At 38.2% G+C, this 27,717-nt stretch overlaps 1 protein-coding gene across 2 annotated transcripts in view; it reads left to right on the top strand.

Annotated features, from left to right (window-relative positions):
- Positions 1-27,717, top strand: part of LRMDA (leucine rich melanocyte differentiation associated) — a 975,008-nt gene that overhangs the window by 95,877 nt on the left and 851,414 nt on the right. The window lies entirely within an intron of this gene.

Raw genomic sequence — 27,717 nt, 5'->3', positions numbered from 1 at the left:
GTAAATACTCAATATATTTATTGGCTGAATAAGTGAGACAATTCCCTACACATTCTCTGCTTGCCCAAAGTGAGTACTAGGAATTATAGTGAATGTAGTCAGTAAACTCCTTGCTTTTGTAGAAGAAGCTTAAAATAGACTCAGAGAAATAAGACTTAAAACACGGGAAAAAGTTTGGGAGCTGCTTTTGGGCATTCGCTAAGAAGAGTTTAAACAGTTGTTGATTTAAATAGTTGTGGGAATGAGATCTCTTGGGGGGATTAAATGGCCCAGGAGATTGTGGCATTCAAATTCTGGGGGGATAGCAATCCCAGAGGCCAGCTGGGTTCTTAGACTGGTTCTTTCCTGCAGTTGAGCCTTCATCCCAGGGCCTTATGAGATACTTCATCCTCTATAAATTTGGAGCCTATTTGGAACTAGCTTGCTGTTTTTCTCCCTGCTGAATTAATGTGCTGTTCAGCCGAAGCTCAAATATGAAATATATTAAAAGCAAACTAAAAACAGGTCAATGTTTTGCTTCTAATGCTTTGGGAATATTTGTTTTTAAATCATCTTTTAGTACTCCACAAATCTTCCTCACAAAGTTTTTTTTTTTTTTTTTTTTTAAAGCAGAGACTGTTTTCCCACCGTAAAAGACCATTTCTTAAGTCCTGATTTATTCAGAAATTTACATGGAGAAAATGGCTCCAGATCCCACACAAGTAAAACTTTATTTTTTAATCTGGGGCACAGTAGGGAGTCCTGAGAATTGCATTTTCCTCCAGGATTGTAGGAGGAATACATAGTGTTTGTTTAAAGCATCAGGTATTGAGAAATGTAATGGCAGGGTGAAAAGTTTGACCTCAGCTGCCAGATCCGATCTGCTAGGGGGTAATTGAGTTGCCATGTTTTTTTCCTCTTCAGTTTAAATCAAGTTTTGCTATAGCCCATTTAAGTGTCAAATTGGTAGCAAAACTTGACAACTTCAGGGTGCAGACTTGCTTTTGATCAGAATTTACATGCAAATCATTTTTGCCTTGAACTGTCAACTCCTGTTTCTGATACTCTTGAGGCAGACATGTCTCCCCACCCCTTCCCCTACCCCCCAACCCAAATGGGATGTTGGCTAGTGTTATTAATCAGTGTGTGGAAGAAAAATTATCTTGATAAATATGGTGGTTAAACTATATTTTCTTTATTGTGTGTCAGCTGTTGCAGCTGGGCATTTAATCTTCTTTTACCTAGAAGGAAATCAAACAATTATCCAGCGCTTGATGTCAGAAAGAAACTAGTGAATGAGGGGTGGAGGGTCACCAGTGTATGGGGGAATGGACTTAAGCCACCAAAACCCGACAAAGGGTGCTGACAGTCTGCATTTTCTTGGGCATTAAACAAAGTCTTTGGTAACTTTAAAGAATCTTTCCTTGCATGACTAAACTCATTGAGAAAGTTAGAGAGAAAGCTGCCTCAGAAGTCTTAAGCCTGAAACTTTTTTTTTGGTTTTACCCTAAACCCTTGGGACGCTTAAAAGCACGTGAGCATGTGTAGCTCCATCATTCAACGAGACAAAGGAGTGTTTGCACTTTCACAGAGTTAATAATGACAGTAGCGAGTCTTTCTTGTTTCCAGTCATCCTGTCTTAGCGTTCCCAGTCATCCACCTTCCTGAAGAATTTAATTGTGATTTACACGCTGTCTCTAAATTCTTATAGACAGCATCATTCCGGAAAAACAAGAAATTAAGAGCACCCAGTGAAAAATTAAGCAAAAGAGACAACGAAGTTTCTAGAAATCAGTGTAGACTAATAAAGCTGATGATGAATATTTATAATGATCCACTTTGGAGCCAACATTTTTAGTGAAATGACGTGTGAGGTTTTGTTTCTAGCCAGCCTGAAATTCCTTTCCATCACTCCAGCCCCAGTGGGGTGAGAACATCAAGCATGTCGTCTTGCCAAGATGACAGCCAGCATCATGTCAGATGGGAGACACATGCAAGCCTGACTTGTGAAGTCAAAGAAATTTCAAGATTGGATTCACTTGATGCGCTGTGGCCCCATTGCAGGCCCTTCAGAAATCTCCTCCACCAGCCCGTTCCCGCCCTATCCTGCTGCCTGCCTGTGTGCTGTGAAATTTTAATTGAATTGTTAATGACACCGAGGAATGACACAGCACATGAGAAACTTCCAAGAATCAGTCAGGAGGAGCCCTTTTTCTTACTGTTACAAAACAGAAGACACTGGGAAATTGACAAGTCCAAGCGGCGAGGCCAGGGTAGTAATTGATAGCAGGCTGCCTAGAGCCAAGGTCCTTCCCTGGTAATTGCAAGCAGAGGCTGCCTCTGTGATCTCGCCAGTGGTGTTGGCCATGCCAGAGCGACCCGGCTTTGACGGATTGCTTTCCCGTGGTAATGACTTAGGCATGTTCCCTCTCTCACATGAGGCCATGTGTCCCTCCCACTGGAGAAAATGAGCTGAACATTTTGCTGCTTCTTTAACAGGGCGCTGTTAAAATAACTCTATTCTATTATATAAGCCCTGTAGTGCCAGGGGCTAAATTTATATGGTTATAAACAAGAGATATTACTTTGGAATACCACAATACTGTGTTTTGCTATTTCTTTAGGATTTCAAATGGTGTTTTCAAAATAATGGATTTTACTTCAAGGAAAAAAATTGTGGAGAGGGTGAAGGAAGAGTGGGGAGGGATCCCGTTTCTGAACAAAACCCTTATCCTATTTTTAAATTCCTCTGTGGACCCTCCCTAATTCAGCAGCCCAGTATTTGTTTGTATTTGTGTTTGTTTTGCTGGCTGGATTTGACTCTCTATGGGGGCATCAGAGATATTATTTACTCCAGATTTCTGAAATAAGATAGATATTTTATTTCATGTTTTTTAAATTCTCCCAAGGTTTCTTTTTATTTTTTTCCTTTCCCGTTTCTGTGCATTGACGTATTTCAGAACTTTCATGTGGCTTTTCCTCCCTCCCTGCACCTATTTTCCCTTCTCCTCTCTTCCCCTTCCTGGAATGTAATTTTGTCCATGAAATATGATGGCAAGCTGAAATGTCCCTGATGCTCTATAGCACTTGTGGCTTTTCACTCCTGTCACTGACAGAAACTTGCTAATTCTGATAGAGGGGCTCCTGCATGCATTTCCCTGTGTGACTTGGGCTGTTTGGAATATTTAAAGTTTGGGTCCCTTTGCCACCTCAGTCCAAACACATCAAGAACCAACTTGAAGAGAAAGCCAGGAAGATCCTTAAAATCTTAAATACAGATTTACTTAAGGAATAAAAAGTCGTGTGCTCTATGTTTATAGCAGCACTGTTTACAATAGCTAAGATTTGGAAACAACCCAAATGCCCAAAAATAGATGACTGGATCAAGAAGATGTGGTACATATACACCATGGAATATTACTCAGCATTCAAAAAAGATAAACACATGCAATTTGAGGCAACATGGATGGCACTGGAAGGGATCATGCTCAGCAAAATAAGTCAGAAAGAAAAAGAAAAATACCGGATGGTCTCGCTCATAGCAGGAATCTAGAAAACTTAAATAAGGGACCAGGAAAAAGAATAACTATAAGAAAGAAAATATCAAAATCAACAAATAACTATGAACAAGAGACACTATGGGGGGCAGGGGGCGGGGAAAGGAGGGCTTGGGGTAAAAATAAGGGGGTTGTAACTGTATGGGGAATATAAAAATAAAATTTAAATTAAAAAAAAAGTAGTGTGCTCTCTCTGAGTGTGTGTGTACTCATAGTTTCAGATGGAGAACCTAAGAGGAAGGAGACAGATTAAGACTAAGGGGAATTTCTGGGTGAAGAACAGTTAGAGAAAAGATAAGGTTATTTACTTTACATTTAGTCCCTAGGTCCCCAAATTTATCATTGCTAGTGGGTACTTAGAATTCATATTCTTACAAAATGGAGGTTTAAATGATGGTATGTAGGTAGCTCACAAAATTCACTCCTGCAAAAGAGCTTTGTTTTAGGTAAAATAGACTTTTGTCGGTCTGAGAACCCCACCATTAGAACATTGGTTCTACTGGAAAATGCCTTCTGGGGTGCTAGGAAGATAGTTTTTCTTACTTTCCCCTTCTCTGCCTATAACTTAGAAAGGCAGAAACTCCCTCTTCTGCAATGACACCTGCAATAAAAGGAATGGCCCTAACCCAACCTTAAGTAGGGTTAAGAGTAGGAGTATAAATCCTTCCTACTGCCCTTGCTGCAGTGCTAGTCTTATGGAGGGTATGCTCCTGAGTCAGGTGCTTTAAAATTAGGATGTGTTAAAATCTAGTGATGATTTGACTACATTTGTATAGCTATTAGTCTCATGCTCCATCTGTCTGTCTGTCCATCCATCCTGTCTTTCCTGTGTATTTTATTTTAGACCACAGGTTGTCTACTGGGGGAGGGAACTTTGTCCCTACTGGGAGGGTAATTGCTCCTGGCATCTAGTGAGAAAGAACAGCAGTGCTGCTGAACACCCTATACTACACTAGATAGACCGTACAATAAAGAATTATCAGGTCCAAAAATGTCAATATTCTTTAATGCAATGACAGATAAACTTTCATAAAAGTCTATGAATTGAGTCAGAAACCATAATCTCTCAGTCAGCAACTGCTATTAAGAGCTTGGAGATGCTGTGGGGGACTCAGAACCAAAAAGATAAAAGAGGTAGAGAAACATCCTTGTCAACACAAGCTGAGACATACATCTGGATTCGGACAATGGCTATCCAGTATTACTTTAAGTGTATTGCTTAATCTCTAAGTTTCAGTTTTCTTCTCTGCCAAATGGGACAAATGATAGTGTTGATGTCATAGGACAAAGCCTGTGGACTGGTGTCTGACTTATTCTACACCTTAGTAATAATTAACTTGTTATTATGTAATGAACCTGGAGATTGTCTTACTAAAACCTTCGATTTTACTGATGAGAAAATTAAGACCCAGAAAGAGGGGGGGGGTTATTTACTGATAATGATGTCAACTAGCAATTGACATTTTAAAATATTAAGCTTCCTTTCATGGTCTCTAACTTAAGTCTGGTTGGGAAGGAAAGTCCAACATGTCAAATAGAGAACCACTTGGTGACAAAATTAGCAATCTGAGAGCTCCAGATTATAGAAAGATACAGGGATAGGTAAGTATGATTATCACACATAGCAGCCATGAAAATCATGTGGATTCTGTTATCTAAAATCTTGTGCTGGGAACTACAGGAAATGGGTAAAAGCTTTATGGGGATGATCTTGGACTGAGTTCTTTTAGGGCTCAGAAGCATTGTTTCATGGTAGAAATTGGAATCTTTTACGAAGTTTCTTTGAAGATGTCAGACACAGAGGAAGGAGGAATGAGAGAATATTTACTGAGTGTTGACCAGCATTGGGCATAGTGCCAGGTGATACCACATACAGTGTTTGGTTTCAGTGGTCATATCAAGCTCTCCACCTGCAAGGCAGTGGAGAACAAACAGGGACATAACCGGTGGATGGCACACCATGCTTTCTTCAAAGATCATGTTTTTGAATGAAGTTTAAACGGTATGGGAAAATACTAGTGAACTCTTCTTAAGTTTAAAAAGTAGATTATGAAGCAGTTGATTCATTGTTGATCCCAACTATCCTTTCAGATAAATGTGTCTATACATAGAGAAAGTAATGGGAAACTGTAGATCAGAGTATTAGCTTTCATTTTCTAGTGTTGGGATTAAGAATGATAATAATTTTCCCTAGTCTCTTTTTTTACAAGTAATAAAATTGTTGCTTTTTTTTTTAAAACTAGTAGAATTGATGAGGTGTAAATGTGGAGGGTCTTCCCTCATGGAACTTTAATTGTAGTTTTGGGGAAAAGATATACACATATGGAAAGCTTATTTATAATGATAGTTACTGATAGGTTTTATTACTATTATGTGACTGATTAGATTATGATAGAGAATCTAAATTTTTAGTGAATATCATGACCACATACATAATTTACATATATAAAGTTTACTGCATCCTATCAATAGACATGGGGTACTTATTAGATGGGAGAACAGATGTAGAGAATTGGGTAAGTGGCAGAGCTGGGACTGACTGAAAGTTCACATTTTAAACTCCAAATTTATTGTTATCCCTGAGGAAACTCTCCTTAGCTGGTTAGTCCTCCTGTGCTCATTTGTGAGTTCTGCAGGAGTGACCAGTTGGGGAGCAGATCCTTTTAGCCTGGACATTAGAAGGGAAAAGAGCAGAAGTTTACTCCCAGCCTTGGTTGGCGTGATGGGAAATAAGGTCCTCAACCTCCTTCTTACCAAGACTCCATTTCCTCATCAGAGAAACCAGCGTCACGTTTTGGGATGATTCTGTGCAGCATTACTGTGTGTTTCTGGACCAGATGCATGAACCATCCATAGGTTATGTCAAGGGGAGAGCAGGAGATAAGGTCAGGCCCAGGTTATAGACGTGTCTTGTGAAGCTGCCTTTCTTTGCTCGTCTCTGATTAAAAGCTCTGATTGCCCTCGTGGGGAGTTTAGCATTGACTTGGGTGAATGTGGCTCTGACACACAGTACCTCTCCTTGGTCTTGATAAATCATTCTTTGGTTCACAGCCTGCATTGAGTCTGTGATGCCCACACAATGACCAAAACCACAGCGGCCACAGTAAAAGCTGTGGAATGTGTGTGTTTCATCTTTATCAGGAGCGTCATGTGGCATTTCCTGATCACACCACTAGCTCACTGCCCCATGTGAGTTTCCAGACTAAATACCAGTGCTCAACCCACATGTGTTTATGGTATATAATAAATCTCCATTTGTCATAATGGTTTAAATTTAAAAGAAAAAGAAAGGTGAGCTGTGATGTAAAAAAAAAATTGGCTGTTATAAATTAACTTTCTTGGAGTTTCAGGTCAAGCCCAATTTATTAAGGGGGATAAAAAAGATAGAAGCCTGGTCTGTGATCACAATTGTGATTTATCCACACCTTGAGTGGGTCCTCCTTTGGCCCTTTGCTTGAACCGCAGCTGGTTTGGTTTATGTAGGACCTGCTGGGAACTGAGGTTGTAATGAAAAACAGTTATTCTTTCAAATTACTCATGAGAAGAGGGCTCATTTTATCAAGTGCTCTCCTTAATTTGATTGTAAGGCTTTTCATATTTATTTTTTTTGCATTAATCACACTGTATCTTTGTGGCAAGTATAAACACAGTGGTGAAAGACGGCATTTAAAAGAGGAAAAAAAAAAAAACACTCAGAGGACAAATGTTTCTCTAGAGGTGGCCTGTCGGGAGCCCTTAACGGGTAATTAGGAAAGTTATTTTGGGGTTGGTAGCAACACTGTGAACTTTTCCAAAGACTCTTCTTTAGAGGATGACGGCATTTAAAATTTTTTTGCAGATTAACATTTAGGGATGAAGAGAGTGTCCAGTATTGACATTGCTGGGCAGAAACCAGCAAAGCTCTGGCAGTTTTAGCTAGCATCTTCTTTCTTTGCAGGAAGGTCCCCTCTGGGCTCTGGCTTTACCCAGGAAATTGTGGGAACCCCTTCCCCATTGAGGCATCCTGGAATCAACTCATGAGTGTAGGGCCTAGCTTAATTCTTCCCTGGCAATTGGATATCTCTGACCTGGACAGCCCACAATGTCTTAAACAATGAAGGGTAACAAGGGACAGTTTCTATAGAAAGGCTCTCCAATGGTCTGCTTCCTAGAATACCCTTTTGAATGCTCCATTCTCTTAGAAGGACATCTCAGAACCAGCTGGATGGTGCATTACAGAAACGGAAATGACTTTTCATACACCTTGATGTTATGGAAACCTGTAATTCTTAGCTCTTTGATTTATGGCCTAGGAAAGAGATCTAAGTATTGAGTGGAAATTGGTATACTTTGCAGTGCAGGCCTGTCTGTGATGAAGCCACAGTGAAGTTTCTTATGAGGCAACAGGATGAGGTAGCTTCTCATAAAGATTTATTCTAGAAAGGTAAATCAAGGTCTGTGCTGATCTGACCATGTTAAGAGATGATGATTATTATGAGCATAGGATTTTTTTTTTTACTATTGCCTATCTTGGATGAAAGTATTTTTTTTATTTTAAAAGTCAGATTAGTGAGGGGTAATTTACATAAATAAGTCTTTTCTTTAAGTGAACAGTTACATGATTTCTGATAAATGTATGCATACACTAACTACAATTGAGACAAAATTTTCATCACTCCATGAAGTTTCCTTATATTCCTTTTGTTCAGTCTCCTTTCTGTAGTCCCAACTTTTGGCTGATACTGATCTAATTTTTGTCTCTGTAACTGCCTTTTCCACATTGTAAAAATGGAGTCAGACTGTAGGTAGCCTTTTGAGTCTGGCTTCATTCACTTAACATTATATCCATGTTGTTGCATGCTGAATAGTTATTTAATTGTGTGGATCTACTGTTATATGCTGATGCCCTCACCAATTGATTGATGTTTGAAGTGTTGAATGTTTTTTTTTTTTAATTTTTTATTTTTATATTCCCCATACAATTGCAAGCCCCTGATTTTGACCCCAATCCCTCCTTTCCTTGCCCTCCCCCCCCAAGTATGTCTCTGATTCATAGCTGTTTGTTGATTTTGATTTTTTTCTTTCTTATAGTTATTCTTTTTCCTGGTCCCTTATTTAGGTTTTCTAGATTCCTGTTATGAGTGAGATCATCTGGTATTTTTCTTTTTCTTTCTGACTTATTTCGCTGAGCATGATCTCTTCCAGTTCCATCCATGTTGCTGCAAATTGCATGTGTTTATCTTTTTTGAGTGCTGAGTAATATTCCATTGTGTATATGCACCACATCTTCTTTTTTTTTTTAATTTTATTATTTATTTATTTATTTATTTTTTTTAATTAATAAATTTTATTTTTATATTCCCCATACAATTGCAATCCCCCCATTCTGACCCCAATCCCTCCCCTCCCGCCCCCCACCCACCAAAAAGTGTCTCTGGTTCATAGTTTTTGTTGATTTTGATTTTCACTTTCTTATAGTTATTCATTTTCCTGGTCCCTTATTTAAGTATTCTAGATTCCTGCTATGAGTGAGACCATCCGGTATTTTTCTTTTTCTTTTTGGCTTATTTCACTGAGCATGATCCCTTCCAGCGCCATCCATGTTGCTGCAAATTGCATGTGTTTATCTTTTTTGAATGCTGAGTAATATTCCATGGTATATATGTACCACATCTTCTTGATCCAGTCATCTATTTTTGGGCATTTGGGCTGTTTCCAAAGCTTAGCTATTGTAAATAGTGCTGCTATAAACATAGGGGTGCAGGTGTTCTTTGGAATTGATGTTTCTGTGTTCTTTGGGTAAATACCTAGGAGTGGAATTGCTGGATCCTGTGGAAGCTCTATGTTTAGTAGGGCCAGAAATCTCCACACAGCTCTCCATAGTGGTTGGACCAGTTTGCACTCCCACCAACAGTGCAGAAGAGTTCCTTTTTCTCTACATCTTCTTGATCCAGTTATCTATTTTTGGGCATTTGGGTTGTTTCCAAAGCTTAGCTATTATAAACAGTGCTGCTATAAACATAGGGGTGCAGGTGCTCTTTGGAATTGATGTTTCTGTGTCCTTTGGGTAAATACCTAGGAGTGGAATTGCTGGATCATATGGAAGCTCTATCTTTAGTAGGTTGAGGAATCTCCACACAGCTTTCCATAGTGATTGGACCAGTTTGCACTCCCACCAGCAGTGCAGGAGAGTTCCTTTCTCTCCACATCCTTGCCAACATTTGTTGTTGCTAGTTTTTTTAAATATGTGCCATTCTCACTGGTGTGAGATGGTATCTCATTGTAGTTTCGATTTGCATTTCCCTGATTACAAGTGATGTTGAACATTTTCTCATATGCCTGGTGGCCATTTGTATTTCCTCTTCAGACAAGTTTCTTTTTAGCTCTTCTGGCTATTTTTTGAATGGATTATTTTCTTTGTTTTTGTTGAGATTCATCAGCTCTGTAGATTTTTGTCATCAGTCCTTTATCATTAGTGTTGGGTGCAAAAATGTTCTCCTAGTCAGTGGGGTTTCTCTTTGTTTTTGTTATTGTCTCTTTTGCTGTGCAGAAGCTCTTTAATTTGATGTAGTCCCAGCTGTTTATCTTTGCCTGCACTATCACTGCTTTGGGTGATGTGTCTGTAAAGATGACTTTGAGGTGCATGTCATGTAGTGTTTCGCCTATATTTCCTTCTATATATTTTATGGTTTCAGGTCTTACGTCTAGTTCTTTAATCTATTTTGTGTTGGTTTTTGTGCATGGTGTGAGGTAGCAGTCAAGCTTCATTCTTTTGCATGTAGCAACACAGTTTTCCCAGCACCATTTATTGAACAAACTTTCTTTGCTCCAGCGCATATTCTTTGTGCCTTTGTCAAGGATTAGTTGACCATAGATCTGTGGGTTTATTTCTGGGTTTTCTATTCAGTTCCATTGGTCCATGTGTCTGTTCTCGTTCCAATACCATGCAGTTTTGATGATTATGGCTTTGTAGTATAGTTTGAAATCTGGGAGAGTGATGCCTCCATTCCCTTCTATTTCTTTCAAGAGGGCTTTGGCTATTTGGGGTTTTTGGTGGCTCCATATGAATTTCATCAATATTTTTTCTATTTCTTTGAAGAATGACATTGAAATTTTAATTGGAATAACATTGAATCTGTAAATTGCTTTTGGTAGGATGGCCATTTTGATAATGTTAATTCTTCCAATCCATGAGCAGGGGATGTCTTTCCATTTCTTTGTGTCTACCTCTATTTCTCTTAACAGCGTTTTATAGTTTTCTTTGTATAGGTCCTTTACTTCTATTGTTAGGCTTATTCCCAAGTATTTGATTTTTTTTTTGTTTCAATAATAAAAGGAATGGTTTTCTTGATTTCTTCTTCTTCAGATTTATTGTTTGTGTATAGAAATGCTACTGATTTTTGTGCAAATATTTTGTATCCTAAACTGATTTTACTAAACGGATTTTACTAAACTGATTGATTAGTTTAATTAGTTGAAGTGTTGAATGTTTTTAGCCATTATGCATAAACTGAAAACTTTATGCTTTCACTACAATATTTAACTTAAATGTTTACGCCATAAACATTTATTCAGAAAATACTCTCTCTCTTGGTGAATTTTCCATGGATGTTGAAAAGAATGTGAATTTTTTTTTAAGATTTATTTATTTATGCACACAAGAGATAGTGTACAGGCCAGAGTTGTGGGGGATGAGAGGACTCACCAGAGACAGAGTGGGGAACAGAACAGGCAAATTGACTGAAGTACACTGCTGAGGGGAGTAGTGGGCAAGTCAGGAGAGGTCTGCTGTGGCATGTGGGTTGCTCCATGGCTGGCCAGGAATTGAACTCGTGCTGCAGTAGCTGTGGATTGCTTCATAGGTTGCATCTTAGCCCTTGTGCCACCAGGGAGGCCCAAGAATGTGAATCTTGTTATTGGTTGGAGTTTTCTGTAAATGTCAATTAAGTAAAATTGGTTCATAGTGTTGAGCAAGTCTTCCATTTTGTTACCAAATTTTCAATTCTTGTATAAATTACTGAGAGATGAATGTTGAAGTCTCCAAATAATATTACAGAACATTGATGTTTCTTATTTCAGTTTGATCAGGTATTTCTCTATATATTTTGGAAATATGATTTCACATGCATACATATGTTATATCTTCTTGATTAATTAATGCTTTTCTCTGACAATATTCTTTGTCCTGAAGCTTATGTTATACTTTAACTTTCATGCAGTATATCTTTCTTTTACATTTAATGTCTCTCTGTTTTTATATCTATAGTGAATTTCTTTCATATCTAATGTGATTTCTGCTTTTTACTTGGAATGTTTAGGCCATTTACATTTAATATAATTATTGATATACAGTCATGCATTACCTAATGATGGGGATACATTCTGAGAAGCTCATCATTAGGTGATTTAATTTTTGTGTGAATGTAATAGGATGCAATTACATAAGCCTAAATGCTATAGCTTACTAATTCTGAGGGTAAATGGTGTAGACAATTGGCACCACTGTCATTCATGTAGCCCATTGTTGACTGAATCATTGTTAATCAAAGCATGACTCTAGTTGGTTTTAAATATAATATTTTGCAAGTTTCCCCTTTTGTGTCATCTGTTGTCTGTTTCCTTATTTTCTGTTCTTTTAGATTATTTGTGTATGTATTTGTATGTGTATGTATTTATTACCATTTCTTTTATTACCATTTATGACTATTTAATCTCCATTATTGGTTTGTAAGTTGGTTCCTGGTAAAAAATTTTTCTAGTGGTTACTTTAGGGTGTATAGTATATATATCACTAATTTAGAACAATTTACCTTCAAATATTATGCCACCTTATGTTTAAGAATCTTACAGTGGTATATTTCCTTTTTCTCCCTCCCAGCCCTTGTTTTCATTATTGTCTTATATGTTAATTCTATACATGTTACCCCACAGGTCATTGCTACTAACTTTTCTTTAGAAAAATTACCTTAAATGGGGAAAAAATTTTTTTATTTGCTTATTTAAAAAGAATTATTAAAATAGTCTTTTAAGTTGTTCTGGTTTAATCTATTTGCAAACTAAATATATGTCTCAGACCCAGTTAGTTATCTTCTAAGGAGAGATTAAAATTCAGAAAAAATGTTGGTCATATTACCCATGCTTTTATTACCATTTCTGAAGCTATTTATTTCTTTATATAGGCACATGTTTCATTCTGTTATCATAGTCTTGCTGGCAATGAAGTCTTTCAATTTCTGTTTGAAACATTTCTCTATTTCACCTTAATTTTTATTTATTTTTCTTTAAAGATTTATTTATTTATTTATACAAGCACTGGGTACAGTCAGAAGCGCGGGAGGGTGAGCGAATTCACCAGACCCAGAACAGGGAACAGAACAGGCAGACTGATGAAATACACTGCCAAGGGGAGCAGCAGGCGCTGCAGGAGAGGTCTGTCATGCCATGTGGGACCCTCGCCGGTGGCCGGGGATTAAACCGGTGCTGCAGAAGCTGTGGGCAGCTTCGCAGCCCAACGCTCAACTGCTGCGCCACCAGGGGAGGCCCTCACCTTAATTTTCAGAGGTTATTTTCATGTATATGGAATTCCTTGTAGATAGTTTTTTTCTTTCAGTACTTTACTGATGCATTCTATTTTCTTTTGCCTTGCAATCTTTCACTTGAGAAATCTGTGTCCTTTTTTTTAAAGATTTGTTTTATTTATTTTATACAAGAATTGGGGTACAGGCCAGATGTGTGGGAGGGTGAGAGGATTCACCAGAGACAGAGCGGCAGGCTGACAGAACAGGCAGGCTGACAAAATACACTGCTGAGGGGAGCAGCGGGCGAGACAGGAGAGGTCTGCTGTGCCATGTGGGACTCTCGCCGGCCAGTCGGGATCGAACTGGTGCTGCAGAGGCTGCGGGCAGCTTCGTAGCATGGTGCTCAACTGCCTGCGCCACCAAGGGAGGCCCGAGAAATCTGTGTCATTTTGAGTTTTGTTTTTCTCTATGTATTTCTTATTTCCTCTGGATATCTTCAAGATTTCCATTTTATTGTTAGTTTTTTTTTTTTTTTAAAGATTTATTTATTTATGCATACAAGAACTGGGGTACAGGTCAGAAGTGTGTGTGTGTGTGTGTGTGGGTGAGATGATTCACCAGAAACAGAGCAGATTGACTGAAATGCACTGCTGAGGGGAGCAGTGGGTGAGATAGGAGAGGTCTGCCTCACCTGTGGGTAGCTCCCTGGCCAGGGATTGAACTTGTGCTGCAGTGGCTGTGGACAGCTTTGTAGGTTGCGTCTTAACCCTTTGTGCCACCAGGGGGTCCCTCCATTTTGTTGTTGGTTTCTAGCAGTTTCACTATGATATGCATATCTTCTCCCTTCCTCCCCCATACCCCCACCCCCCATGAGGATTTCTGAGGTTCTCTGAACTGTGATTTGATGCTTTTTATTACTTTTGGAAATATTTTGGCTATTTACAAACATTTCTTTTCCATTTCCTCTAATCTAGTTCTGAGACTCCAAATATATGTCACACTATTTGATACCAACTTATAGCTTTTGGATGCTCTGTTTCTTCTACCTTTTCCCTGTCAGCTTGGGTAATTTCTTACTTATGTTTTGAGTTCATAACCCCCTTTTTTTTTGCTATGTCCAATATGCTGATAAACTGATTGAAGGAATTCTTTCCTATCAAGCTTTTTTTTTCCTACTGTTTTCTTTTTCTCTATTATTATTATTGCTTAGTTTCTGATTATATTATTTCTATTTTAGTTTCTGTTTTTCTCTGGAATCCACCCATCTATTCATACGCAATATTCACATTTTCCTTTAAAAATTAGTAGTATAGTTGACCCCTGAACAATGTTTGAATGGCACAGGCTCAATAATATGTGAATAAATTAAATATAGTTGGCCCTCCATATTTTTGGTTCCAAATTTCACAGATTCAACCAATTTGAATATCCATGGATTTTGATATGTGTGCAAGGGAGGGGATGGTGATGTCCTTAAAACAGATATCAAGGGATAATTGTAGTTAAATTTTTGGGGGAGTCCAAAACCAGTAGAAGAAAAGAAATAATAAAAGCCAAAGCAGAAATAAATGAAATTGAAACTAAAAAAAACAATCCAAAAGATCAATGAAACCAAGAGCTGGCTCTTCGAAAAAATAAATAAAATAGACAAACCCATAGCCAGGCTCACAAAGGAAAAAAGGGAGAAAGCACAAATAAACAGGATCATTAATGAAAGAGGAGAAATCACAACAGACACAGCAGAAATCAAAAGAATAATCAGAAACTACTATGAACAGTTATATGGAAACAAGTTCAACAATCTAGAGGAGATGGACAAATTCCTACAACTCTACAATCAACCAAAGCTAGATAAAGAAGAAATAGAACACCTAAACAGACCAATTACAAGCAGCGACATTGAAATGGTAATCAAAAACCTCCCCAAAAACAAAAGCCTAGGACCTGATGGATTTACAAATGAATTCTACCAAACATTCAGAGATGAATTAGTGCCTATCCTTCACAAACTCTTCCAAAAAATTGAGAAGGAAGGGACAATACCAAACACATTCTATGAAGCCAACATTACGCTAACACCAAAAGCAAACAAGGACAACACAAAAAAAGAAAAATACAGGCCAATCTCCCTAATGAACATTGATGCAAAAATCCTCAATAAAATTTTAGCTATCAGAATCCAACACTGTATCCATAAGATAATTCACCAAGACCAAGTAGGATTCATTCCAGGGACACAAGGATGGCTCACCATCTGAAAATCAATCAACGTTATCCAACACATCAACAAAAAGAAATATAAAAACCATATGATAATATCAATAGATGCTGAGAAAGCTTTTGACAAAGTGCAACACCCATTCATGATAAAAGCCCTTGAAATTCTTGGGATACAAGGAACATACCTCAACATCATAAAGGCCATATATCACAAGCCAACAGCCAGTATCATTCTCAATGGTGAAAAGCTGAAAGCATTCCCATTAAGATCTGGAACAAGACAAGGATGTCCACTCTCACCACTGCTTTTCAGTATAATACTGGAAGTCCTAGCCAGAGCAATAAGACAAGAGAAAGACATACAAGGAATCTAAATAGGAAAAGAAGAAGTCAAACTATCACTATTTGCAGATGATATGATAATATACATAGAGAACCCCAAAAACTCCACAGAAAAACTAATTCAACTCATCAATCAGTTCAGTAAAGTGGCAGGATACAAAATCAACACACAAAAATCAGTAGTCTTCCTATACACAAACAATAAATCTGAACAAGAAGAAATTAAAAAAAAAATCCCTTTTATTATCAAAACAAAAAAAAAATCAAATACTTGGGACTAAATCTAACAAAAGAGGTAAAGGACCTTTACAAAAAAACCCTATAAAACACTGTTAAAAGAAATAGAAGAAGACACAAAGAAATGGAAAGACATCCCTTGCTCATGGATTGGAAGAATAAACATTATTAAAATGGCCATCCTACCAAAAGCAATATACAGATTCAATGCTATTCCAATAAAAATTTCAATGTCATTCTTCAAAGAAATAGAACAATTATTGATGAAATTCATATGAAATCACCAAAAACCCCAAATAGCCAAAGCTCTCCTGAAAGAAAAAGAAGGGAATGGAGGCATCACACTCCCAGACTTCAAACTGTACTACAAAGCCATAATCATCAAAACTGCATGGTATTGGAATAAGAACAGACACACAGACCAATGGAATTGAATAGAAAATCCAGAAACAAACCCACAGATTTATGGTCAACTAATCTTTGACAAAGGCACAAAGAATATGCGCTGGAGCAAAGAAAGTTTGTTCAGTAAATGGTGCTGGGAAAACTGTGTTGCTACATGCAAAAGAATGAAACTTGACTACTACCTCACACCATGCACAAAAACCAACTCAAAATGGATTAAAGAACTAGACATAAGACCTGAAACCATAAAATATATAGAAGGAAATATAGGCGAAACACTACATGACATGCACCTCAAAGTCATCTTTACAGACACATCACCCAAAGCAGTGATAGTGCAGGCAAAGATAAACAGCTGGGACTACATCAAATTAAAGAGCTTCTGCACAGCAAAAGAGACAATAACAAAAACAAAGAGAAACCCCACTGACTGGGAGAACATTTTTGCACCCAACACTATTGATAAAGGACTGATGACAAAAATCTACAAAGTGCTGATGAATCTCAACAAAAACAAAGAAAATAATCCAGTCAAAAAATAGCCAGAAGAGCTAAAAGAAACTTGTCTGAAGAGGAAATGCAAATGGCCACCAGGCATATGAGAAAATGTTCAACATCACTTGTAATCAGGGAAATGCAAATCGAAACTACCATGAGATACCATCTCACACCAGTGAGAATGGCACATATTAAAAAAACTAGCAACAACAAATACTGGCGAGGTTGTGGAGAAAAAGGAACTCTCCTGCACTGCTGGTGGGAGTGCAAACTTGTCCAACCACTATGGAGAGCTGTGTGGAGATTTCTTGACCTACTAAACATAGAGCTTTCATATGATCCAGGAATTCCACTCCTAGGTATTTACCCAAATGATACAGAAACAGTAATTCCAAAGAAAGATGACTTTTCTATCTAAATTCCCCCTCTTTTTTTTTTTTAAAGTTATTTTTATTTATTTGTGTGTGTAGGCCAGAGGTGGAGGTGGTGGTGGTGGTGAGAGGATTCACCAGGGACAGAGTAGGGAGCACAACAGGCAGACTGACTGAAATACACTGCTGAGGGGGCCAGCAGGTGAGACAGGAGAGGTCTGTTGTGTCATGTGGGTTAGCTCCCTAGCCAGGGGTCGAACTCAGGCCTTGGTGGTGATAGCGCTGAGCCTAACCCCTGAGCCACCAGGGAGGCCCCTAATCTACTTTTGAAAATGGAGAGCTGTGTGGAGATTTCTGGACCTACTAAACATAGAGCTTCCATATGATCCAGCAATTCCACTCCTAGGTATTTACCCAAAGGACACAGAAACATCAATTCCAAAGAACACCTGCACACCTATGTTTATAGCAGCACTATTCACAATAGCTAAGCTTTGGAAACAGCCCAAATGCCCAAAAATAGATGACTGGATCAAGAAGATGTGGTACATATATACCATGGAATATTACTCAGCATTCAAAAAAGATAAACACATGCAATTTGCAGCAACATGGATGGTGCTGGAAGGGATCATGCTCAGCGAAATAAGCCAGAAAGAAAAAGAAAAATACCGGATGGTCTCACTCATAGCAGGAATCTAGAAAACTTAAATAAGGGACCAGGAAAATGAATAACTATAAGAAAGTGAAAATCAAAATCAACAAAAAACTATGAACCAGAGACACTTTTGGGGGTGGGGGGCGGGAGGGGAGGGATTGGGGTCAGAATGGGGGGGTTGCAATTGTATGGGGAATATAAAAATAAAATTTATTATTTAAAAAAAAAATGGATGGGGGGCCCTCCCTGGTGGCCTACGGGCTAAGTCTCAGTGCTATCACTTCTACAGCCTGAGTTCAATCCCCAGCTAGGGAGCTAACCCACACATGGTGCAGCAGACCTCTCTAGTCTTGCCTGCTGCTCCCCTTAGCAGTGTGTTTCAGTAAATCTGCCTGTTGTGCTCTCCATTTTCTCTCTGGTGAATTCTCTCACTCCCTGCCTCTCTGGCCTACACTCCAGTTCTTTTTAGCATCATGTGATACTTTCGTCTTAATATCCCTTGAATCCCCTCTTAATGCCCTCCCCTTTCTCAACAATTCATCATTTTGATCATTTCATCCTAAGGAATGGAAATGGTTCACAAAGATTTTTTTGTAACTGCAGAAGCAAAAGCTCTGAAACTGCCCACTGGGGAGAGTCTTTGTGCAGTCTGACTTGTCCCAGGAACAAGTAAGCTTGGCAGCTCAGATACTCTTGGTCAGTTTGGGAGCATAATTTTGTTTCGTAGGGTATATGGAGATAGTATGAAATTCCTTCAAGATAGAGTTTCTATTTAAGAACTTAAAGGCATTTGTCAGAGGACAAGGACTGAATGTTGAATTCTTTCACTGGGGAGTTACTGGGGGCATCTCAGCAGCAGTTGATTAGGAATGTTTACCTGAAATTACTTTCAGTCTCTTAACTAGGTGCTGGTTTGATTGCCTCAGTGAGAGTGTGTTGGTTGATCTTTTGCTTAACTTGTTCTTTTTGGCAGAGCCAAGGGTATTTCCAAAGATAAAAATATATGTCAACAGAAGCTAAGTTCTAATCAAATAGTGGTGGGTGAGTTGGGAAGATTTGGAGCTGAAGTATAAGCGAAGGAAGTGTATTCTGGGAGTAGTCATCTAGGCAGGAAGTATATCTTGGCAGAAGAATGGGGTAGCTACTAGCATGTTTAATTGGTCAATGAGTAGGCTCACAGACAGGTACATTAATTTTTTGCTCATCATCCTGATCATCAAACTCTATACTTAATGTTAAACTTTAAATCACTAGGTCAAGTAAGATTAAAGGACATAGAAGCTGAAATCATATACTGAATTTCCTTAACATGCTTATCAAAGCTTTCAGTGATCTTCTAGAATAAAGGACATCTTCAGAAACTTCTGTTTTTTTCCTCCCTCCTCTCCTAGTTTTATTGAGGTATGATTGAAAAAAATTATAAGACAATTAAAGTGTAAATTGTGATGATTTGATAATACATACATTGTGAAAAGATGCTTCTCATTTAATTAACAAATCCACCACCTCACATATTTATCTTCCTTTTTTATTGGTGAGACACTTAAGTTCTCTCTTAGCAAATTTTGATTATGCATTTTTATTAACTATAGTCACCATATTATACATTAGATCCTCAGACCTTTCATCTTATAACTGAAAGTTTATACCCTTTTGCCAAATTTTTCCTATTTCCTCCACTCCCAGTCCCTGGGAGTCACTTTTTAATTTTGTTTTTTTTTTTTTTAAAGAAAAAGATTTTTTTTTTAAAGATTTATTTATTTTTATTTATTTATACAAGCACTGGGTACAGTCAGAAGCACGGGAGGGTGAGAGAATTCACCAGAACCAGAGCAGGGAGCAGAGCAGGCAGAAGGACCGAAGTACACTGCTGAGGGGAGCAGCGGGCGGCAGGAGAGGTCTGTGCACCATGTGGGACCCTCCTCTGGTGGCTGGGGAGCAGCCGGGGATCGAACTGGCGCTGAAGAGGCTGCAGGCAGCCTTGCAACCCAGCGCTCAACCGCTGTGCCACCGGGGAAGCCCCACTTTTTATTTTTGTTTCTATGAATTTGATTTTAAAAAAAAGATTTCACATGTGAGTGAAATCATGCTTTACTTCTCTGTCTTTGGCTTATTTTACTTAGCAGAAGTTTTCAGGGTCCATTTGTATTGTCACAAATGGTAAGATTTCCTTCTTTCTTCCCTGAATGATACCCCATTGTCTACATATGACACATATTCCTTATTTGGTTGTTGTGAATGGTGCTACAGTGAACATGGAAGTGTTGGTACCACTGGACACTCCCCTTGGATATATATACTCAGAAGCAGAACTGCTAAATTATATGCCAGTTCCACTATTAATTTTTGAGACATATCCATACTACTTTCCATAGTGACTGTACCGATTTACTTTCCCAGTGACTTAGGTAAGTATACAGAAGACACATGTGACATATTTGTATTAGGCAGAACTGGAAGGACAGTAGAATCAGTTAATTGAATCATATTTTATCAGCTAGAATATGGCCAAATTAGAAGAGATGAAATTTCATATTACACTTGCCCCCAAATCAAATGTTAAAGCAGAGTACTGAAATAGAGGTGATGTGTGAAAAAAAATTGCTTATTTGGCATTTTGAAATATCTGCATGTATCTAAGATGCTCATGAACTCAGATTCAGTGCTGGATTTATTGAACAAAGGGGAAAGCCTGTTGTGAATGATGTTACAGTGACATTGGATCAGTTTTGGATACTACATTTTAAATTGGAAGTAGAGAAACTTTAGTTTTTCCTTGGGAGTACAATCAGAGTTGCTTGACCAGGGTGTGGTTGAGTGTGAAGAGCTCAGTTGGTGGCCTTTGAGGTTCCTTTTAAGTCCATCTTTACCTAGTTACAGTCTCCTGGTGAAGGGTAATTGTAGTGTAGTTTTACTGAGTTTTTACAAAGGCATTTAACACAGTGCTTTGCTTATAGCGTGTATTAATAAATATTGGTGAATGAATGTTGCTAGTGTGATGTGAATTTTGCCTCTAGACTCAGAACATAATTTTCCTGAAGGTACATACCACATGTTAGATTTCTTTTACATAATTCCCAGCATCTTGCATAGGGTTTTCAGCAGGTACTTAGTAAATAGAGGCCAAGTTCACAAAGTTAAATATTGGGAGACATCCATTAAACACATTAATTAGTCTCCCAATTTGCTCTTTTCTATTATAGAACAACAAGGGAACAATGTTGTGAGGGGGAAGGCGTACTGGTTAGGAGCTAGAAGCCTTGGTTTCTAGGGCTGACTTTTCCATCATGCTTCTCAACAGGCAAGTAAGAGCCCAAAAACAGGAGCTTACTATGAGAGAGAAGTAGGATGAAAAGTGTCATGGTTGCTAAAATTTAGGGCCAGGCATCTGAATGCTGCAGCTGGACTTCTCGCAGTCTTTTGGTATTGGTTGTGGTAATGAAATGCTTTAAGATGACATAATTAAGATACTTAATCATTCTCAAGTTGAAGTTCCTTTCAGTTAGTCTGTAAGTGGCAGAAATTGCATGGATTGCTTCCTGGGAGAATATAACCTACAACCAATAATTCACTTGTGTCTATATAGCTGTTATTTGCTATTCACTGGAAGGTGTGACTAATTCCATCACTGACACCACCCATTGGATGGATGTGAGCTTCTAAAGCAACTCATTCATGAGTATCTGTTACAGAGCATTGTTGGAAGGGTGCTGAGCTCTTCTTTGTTGTTACTGGTGGGGCTGAACCCACTTTTTAGAGGGTTGAATTAACGTTGGCTTTATTTCCCAAAGGCATGTTTTTTCTCTGTGAGGCCTCTCCTGGCATTTGCCCACAATTTTGGTACTCTTTTTTTCTTGTCTTTCTCTATATTGTCCTAGCACTCTAGAATGGGTTGGCAGGCTTCCGAAAGCTCTGAAAGCACGTTTACTTGAAGAAAGAAAAAAAGTGATGGTGTTGAAGGAACATATCCAGAAAGATAGGCTGGATTTGGGGAAGCTACTGTGTCAGAAGACAGCAGCAGGATTTCTCGCCATGGGTGAAGTGGCTAAGCATGTAAAAATAATGTAATATCCACTGTTAAATCTTCAAAGAGTTAAAAGTTGGAGTTGCTTTTTACCATTTAATTATGTTTAGATTTGTTGTTAAAAAGAAAGAAACTTAGAAGAAAATTGTTTCATTTATGTGCCCACTTGGATTATTTTCTTCCTTTAGTTTAGCAATCAACAGTAATAAAAACCCAGATATAAAATTTTCATACATTTATAGTAATGCGAAGACATTAAGTGAAAACCCGTTAAAACGTTTTCTGTTTTCATTTCACTTAGCAAGTGTTATGTATCAAGCTATTACTTATCTAGCTAAAATGAGCTGGAAAGTGATCAAAGTTGGTGAAATGCCTTTAGACCAAACACACAATTGTTTTCTCCTTCTGGTTATGCCCAGCTGATGGGATTAGTTTTAGCATATATTAGATCAAGGTGATAGTGGACCTCACTCAGGATTACCTGGAGACTTTCAAGGTGAGCTCTTATTCGTTAGCCAGTGGCCAGCCTCATTTTTATGCCTTTGCTGCCTGTATAGCTCTTGTGTATGCAGGAATGACCAGGTTATTGTCCAGACAAGTGGAGTAAAGCAGCATGGGTAATTCAAAGTGAACAGATAATCCATTAAAAAATTCTGTTTTGTTTTGGAGAGTACATATTAAAAAGAGCTTTAGTTTGTATCACTTTCCAGTCAAAAAAGTGCTGTTGTGTACCACTGCTCTAATAGCCAGAATACCAATGAGGAAACCCAGGCATTACCCCCAATTTTGCACTTGATTAGGTTATTGCCTTAGGCAAGCCATTGAGTCTCTTTGTATTTCCTCATCTGTAAAATAGGAATAATAAAATGGTTTTTCCTATATAGTAAGGAATTTGAACTAATATTTTCATAAGCATCTTGAAAGATTAAAAGCATTATGTTGATCTTGTTTATACTTAAAGACCTTTATTTATCGTTTAGCTTCTGTTAGGAATTCTGCTAGACCTAGGGATACACTGGACTGGAGAGAGAGCACCAGTTTCCTCTTATTTACTTCACATTATGGGATTACTAGTCTTTTTCTTGGAGAGCTTTTAAAGTGGATACAATTTCTTGTATTTATACTGACTGGTGAAGATGTAATAGGTTTGAGCAGGGGGTAGACAAAGGAACTAGTATGAATTTATTTCCTAAGTCTAAATAATGGTAGGGGAAAAATCATAACAATGTATTGATCTGAACTGAGCATGTTAATTATATCTAATGGAGGGATTTTTAATCATAGGATCCCTAGAAAAGCTTCAGAGGGTCCAGGAACAACCTAAAATTGGGTCTAAAATTTAGGTATGTGATTCACCACATAGGTTGAAACTACTGAATTAACCTGTCTTCTCTTGTTCCCAGGACAGTATGATAACAAAGATATTTGAAAGGTTTCTTTTGGATTAAATCTTTGATCAAATTGTCAACCTTGGCGCCACTGGCTTGCATAAAGTCTCATCTGTAAAATGTGGAAGTCATATTAAATAGTCTCTGATAAAGTCCCTTTTGGCTTTAAAATTCCATTATCATGACTTCAATTTCTCATAGAAATGAAAGCATTTAATTCACTTTAGTTAGGCATTTCTACAACCTTCCTCTAATCTGATGATATTGAAATAATTTGGAAATGTATTGAAAGCCACATTTCTTTGACATTTGAGCTAATCTGGAAGTGGTTATATAGCCCGAAGAGAGAATTTTTATAGGGGCCTTTGTGAAGCCTTAAATATCTGCATAACTTGATCATGGTTCAGCCTAGTACATGGGAAGTGTTCATGTCTACCATCCTCAGGCTTGATCTGAGGTCTTTTGATGGTCCTGTTGTCCTTTATTGTTACTGCATTAGCACAATAGAGATAGAGATTGATGAATATGCACATGGCTCTTAGATTTATGTTGTGGATTTTTTTTTAAAGCAGTTGGACTTGGAGAGAGAATTAGATTAACATACATTCTTTTTCAAGTTTCTAGGATTGTATTCTGCCATGTTGTGTGGGGGTGCGATATGTCACATAGTCACCATAGTGTGGTGAGTTTCAAGGAGATGACAGCTGGGACAAATCGTGTTTGCACTCTCCCCAGTGCTTTTATTCCTGGTCCCAAATATCTTGGAATTTCGTTGGGGTGTCTCTCCTTCCCTGTGTTTCTGATGTCTGGCCTGATGGGTTAAATCTAGATTGGTTTAACACTGATATTGGGCTCCTATTCCTCTTAGTTATGGTTGCTTTACACATGGCATGTGAAATTGGGCCTATGAGCACACAGGAAAATCTGCCAAGAGGCTTTAGGGAAAGGTTTCTTTGTTCCAAAGGAGAGATACAGTAAGACTTCTGCTTCTTGACTAGACTGTGTGCTCTACATGAGAACTTTTGTAACTCTAGTCATGTTACCACAGTGAGCTCTCATAGTCTTGGGACAAGCTGGCCTACTGAGGGTGACAGGGAAAATGGGGGAAGACCTTAAAATTTGTCCCTAGTCCCCCAGCACTGGTTTCTCAGCCTCTGAAACCTATCTGATTCAAGGGATCCTTTTAGCATTATGTTCAAATCTGGAATTTCTTTATTTTAAACCATCAAAATTTACTGCTTTATTTTCCTTCAGTGCACTTAATCACCATTTACTAGATTTATGTAACAAATGGGCAGTTTTATTTCACTCATTGTCATCCCCAGTAAATAGAACAGTGCCTGACACCTAGAAGGGAGTGCTCAGTTGATATTTTTTGAGTGAATATTTTATCAATTTAGTTGATTTACTGCTTCTATTCACTCTTCTAGTTTCAGTTAGCATATTGGTAAGATGTATACTGTTGATTTAGTAGATATTTTCTAGTTTAGATGTAGGAATTTTCTTACTTTGTCTGAAAATATTTTTACTTTGCAAGAATAAGTTTGGCTTATCTGAGTATAGAATTCTAGTTGACAGTTACTTTTCTCTGAACACTATGAAGATACTCTGTTAGGGACTGAATTGTGTTCTCTTAGTCCTCTTCTTCCCCCCTTCGTATATTGAAGCCCTAACCCCCTGAATGGGACTATTTGTAGATAGGGACTTTAGGGTAATAATTACAGTTAAATGAGGTCATAAGGGTAGGACCCTAATCTGATAGAATTGATGTCCTTTTAAGAAGAGGAAGAGATGCCAGAGATCCCTCTCTGTCTTTCTTCATGAATACAGAAGAAAGGCTATGTGAGGATACAGGGAGGACAAGGTAATTGTGTGCTAGACAGGAAGAGCATCCGCAGCAGAAACCAGATTTGCTAGCATCTGGATCATGGACTTCTGGCCTCCAGAAATGTGAAAAAATGAACATCTTTTAAAGTCACTTAGTCTGGTATTTTGATGTGGCAAGTCTGAGTAGACTAATACAGATTTCATTGCCTTCTAGAATTTACTCTTACTGGTGGAAAGTCTGCTCTAAGTCTTTCATTCCTTTCAGGATAATCTTTTCCTTCTATTGCTTGAAAGATTTTCCTGATTTCAGGTTTTTCATTATAATATCATGTATCAATGTTTGGATTTGTTTTATTTAAATTCCTTAGCTCTTGTTGACCTTACTCAGTTAACAGTGCATATTATTTTTTCTCTAGTTCTAGAAAATCCTCAGCTATTCTTTTTGATTATAGTTTTCCCCCACTACCCCATTCTCTTTTCTTTGGAAACTCCTATTAGATTATATTGAGGATCTTATTTTGTTTTGCCACATATCATATATTTGTTTTCTCTTTATCTCCTTGTGCTGAGTTGTGGGAAATTTTTCAGATTTATGGTTCATAAATTCCCTTTTCAGTTGTATCTAATATATTGGCTTTCTTGATATTCTATCATTTTCAAATATGTCTTTCCTCCTTCCACAGTGTCATCTTAAAAATTACTCCTATACATTTTAAACTCTTGTTCTATGATGTTTTAGATTTTTCTTTTTCTATTCTCCCATCTGATTCTCCTTCACAGCTAATTGTTTTCTTGTGTGTTATGTCATTTATATTTACTATGATTTTATATCTACTAAGTGTGAGCTTATATTTGTTAAAGGTTGTCTCTTGGGTTCAGGGTTCTGGGGGAGGGGATTTGGTGGGCAGTAGAAACCCAGAGCTTTCACAGACCTAGTACTAGTTTTATTCTATTTCTTACTTGAACTTGAGACACTGTTACTCTATACCCAGTGGCAGTTCAGGCTTGGTATTTTAGTTTCTTGAAGGAGGTCTGGTCTTTTTTCTGCCCAAAGGCTTGAGCAATAGTATGCCTCCTTGCTGATAGTTTTTCTTGCCCCCTTTTTATGTACTGGACATGCCTAAGAAGCCCAGATTTTAGTTCCAATTTGGCATCTTATGTGTGCCCAAATCAGCATGTCCTAGCCTCTTAGGGACATTAAACAGCTGGATCCTAGGATTTATATATAGGTCTGTAGTATCATGGACTCCTGTCATCGTTTTTCTTATTTCGATTTTAGTCTTTGTTTGTCTTACTTAGTAACTTCTCTCTAATCATTTTCCTTCCTCTTCTGCCCTCCCCTTCTCTCCTGCATTCTTCTTCCCTCACTCATATTTTACTCTCTGACAACATGGGGCTGCCTGTAGCTCCCCACATGCCAGGACCAACATCCTCTTCCCAGACCTTTATTGCTTCTCTGTCTTTACTCATGAGCTTCCCTTTGCTAGGAAATGCCTTCATCTTCACTAGACTGGCCAACTTCTCCTCACCCTTTAAGACATATTTTATGTGATCCCTCCTCTAGGAATCATTTCCTTTCCCTATGGCCCCCAAATTGGCTTACATGTTCCTCGCCTATGTTCTACTGTTCTCTAAGGATGTGCTTATATTATATTTCTATTTCTGTCTTTGTTTTCCATACGATACTGTGAATTCCTCAAGGAAAGGAATTATGGTTTACTAGATTTCATATCTTGAACACAGAACCTGGCACATAGTGGGTGTTCAAATGTTTAGATGAATGAATGAGTGAATAAAAATGGATTTCTTTAGGAGAATGGAATTCTGTGGTGTTTGTGGACATCTAAAGAAGGCACATTGTGGTCTGGTATGTGAAGGTTTTGGCATGAGGTTGGTGAAAAGTAAAAGAGGTGAGAAAAACTAAACTGGCAGGATTTTGTATCTCCTTTTGGGTGCTCTGCAAATCTCTGACTGATTGAGACAGTGGGTGACTAATGGCCAAGAGCATTCTGACAGTGCCTGCTGACAAATTGTAACAAGATTAGCACCTTTTGATTCTATTATGAACAAGTAGCCAAAGAATCATTTGGACATGTTAGGAACTAATGATAGGAATTAACGGTCCCTCCAACTTTGGGGCCCAATATTCAGGTACCTGATGTTTTAAAGAGTAAGTAAAACCATTTTTTTTGGCTAAATATTTCACAATAATGTTTTATTAATGTATAATAGACATCCAAAGATGAAAAAGTATATAACTCCTAAGTGCCTAACTTGATTTAATATCATAAAGTGAACATTACCAGTGTAATCAGCATCCAGATCAGGATAAAGAATATTGCTGGCATGTAGAACAATTTAACAGCCACTCATTCTTTCAGAAATATATATTTTAAAGATTTATTCACTTATTTATACAAGCACTGGGTACAGTCAGAAGCGTGGGAGGGTGAGAGAATTCACCAGAGGCAGAGCAGGGAACAGAACAGGCAGACTGACGAAATACACTGCTGAGGGGAGCAGCGGGTGAGACAGGAGAGGTCTGTTGCGCCATGTGGGACCCTCGTCAGCGGCAGGGGATCGAACTGGCACTGCAGAGGCTGCGGGCAGCTTCGTAGTCCAGCACTCAACCGCTGCGCCACCAGGGGAGGCCCCTTTCAGAAATATTTTTATGAAACCTTCTCTAAGTCATTTCCTTTGTCCCTGCTCCCAAG

This window comes from Talpa occidentalis, unplaced genomic scaffold (genome assembly GCF_014898055.3).
Source record: "Talpa occidentalis isolate TD23 unplaced genomic scaffold, MPIMG_talOcc4v2.1 talOcc4.8, whole genome shotgun sequence".
Classification (NCBI taxonomy): domain Eukaryota; kingdom Metazoa; phylum Chordata; class Mammalia; order Eulipotyphla; family Talpidae; genus Talpa; species Talpa occidentalis.
Note: the sequence above shows the minus strand (reverse complement) of the source record. Positions and strands in the feature narration are given on the sequence as shown.